This window comes from Mandrillus leucophaeus, unplaced genomic scaffold (assembly GCF_000951045.1).
Source record: "Mandrillus leucophaeus isolate KB7577 unplaced genomic scaffold, Mleu.le_1.0 Scaffold345, whole genome shotgun sequence".
In the NCBI taxonomy this organism is placed as follows: Eukaryota; Metazoa; Chordata; class Mammalia; order Primates; family Cercopithecidae; genus Mandrillus; species Mandrillus leucophaeus.
The window spans coordinates 713,344-714,766 of record NW_012103643.1 but is presented as its reverse complement, the minus strand read 5'-3'; positions in this window follow the sequence as shown (position 1 = coordinate 714,766).

The window sequence follows — 1,423 nt, the reverse complement described above, 5'->3', positions numbered from 1 at the left end:
CAGGCGGATCACCTGAGGTCGGGAGTTTGAGACCAGCCTGACCAACATGGAAAAACCCCGTCTCTACTAAAAATGCAAAATTAATCGGGCACAGTGGCGCATGACTGTAATTCCAGCCACTCGGGAGGCTGAGGCAGGAAAGTCGCTTAAACCTGGGAGGTGGAGCTTGCGGTGAGCCGAGATCTCGCCACTACACTCCAGCCTGGGCAACAAGAGTGAAACTCTGCCTCAAGAAAAATTTAAAAATTTTAAAAAGTGAAATAGTGGTTGCCAGGGGCTAGGAGAAAAGGGAATGAAGAGTTAGTGTTTAAATGGGTGCAGAGATTCAATTTTGGAAGATGAAGTGGTCTGGAGATGGAAGTTGATGATGGCTGCACAACAATGTGAACGTACTTAATGTTACTGAACTTTACAGGTAAGATGGCTACTATGGTAAATTTCATGTTACGTATATTTCGCCATAATAAAAATGTGTTTTTCAAATTCACCGACCACGATCATCACTGCTAAAACATAAATTAAGATTCCCACCTACAGAGGGCGCCATTGACAGCTCCTAGTCGCATTCTGGGGTTGGGTGTGCAGGACCCACAACCGCCTGAAGCTCCAGCCTTCTCCTTCCCCAGCCACCTGTGTGTGCAACAGTCCTCAGCCTCCCCCACCTCTCCCCCACCCTTCTGAGACTTTTGCTGAGGTTTTTGTTTTCCTTGTTTTTTTAAACTGCTGCCGATCAAAGGGAAACAGACTGGGCATATCCGTGACTACCCCTCTCTTCTTCCTTCCAAGAGAGACAAAGTCACTAGAAGAGCTAATGTGGTACCTACATACAACAAGATACCACTCAACCTCAGGAAGGAAGGATATTCTGACACGTGCTACAACCGGGATGCATCCCGAGGTCGTTATGCTAAGTGAAATAAGCCAATTAATCCTGTATGATTCCACTGATGGGAGGTACCCAGAGAAGTCAAATCCATAAAGACAGAAGTAGAATGGTGGCTGCCAGGGCTGGGGAGAGGTGGGGATAGGGAGTTGGTGTTTAACGGGTACAGGGTTTCAGTTTAGCAAAATAAAAAGAGTTCTGTGGATACGGGGTGGTGATGGCTGCACAAGAATGTGAATGTACTTAATACCACTGAACTGTACACTTAGAAATGGTTAAAATGGGCCAGGCGCAGTGGCTCACACCTGTAATCCCAGCATTTTGGGAGGCCGAGGCAGGCGGATTTCTTGAGGTCAGAAGTTCATGATCAGCCTGGCTAACATGGTGAAACCCGGTCTCTACTAAAAACAGGTGTGGTGGCGGCACCTGTAATCCCAGCTACTCAGGAGGCTGAGGCAGGAGAATCGCTTGAACCCGGGAGGTGGAGCCTGCAGTGAACCCAGATCATGCCACTGCACTCCAGCCTAGGCGACAGAGTGA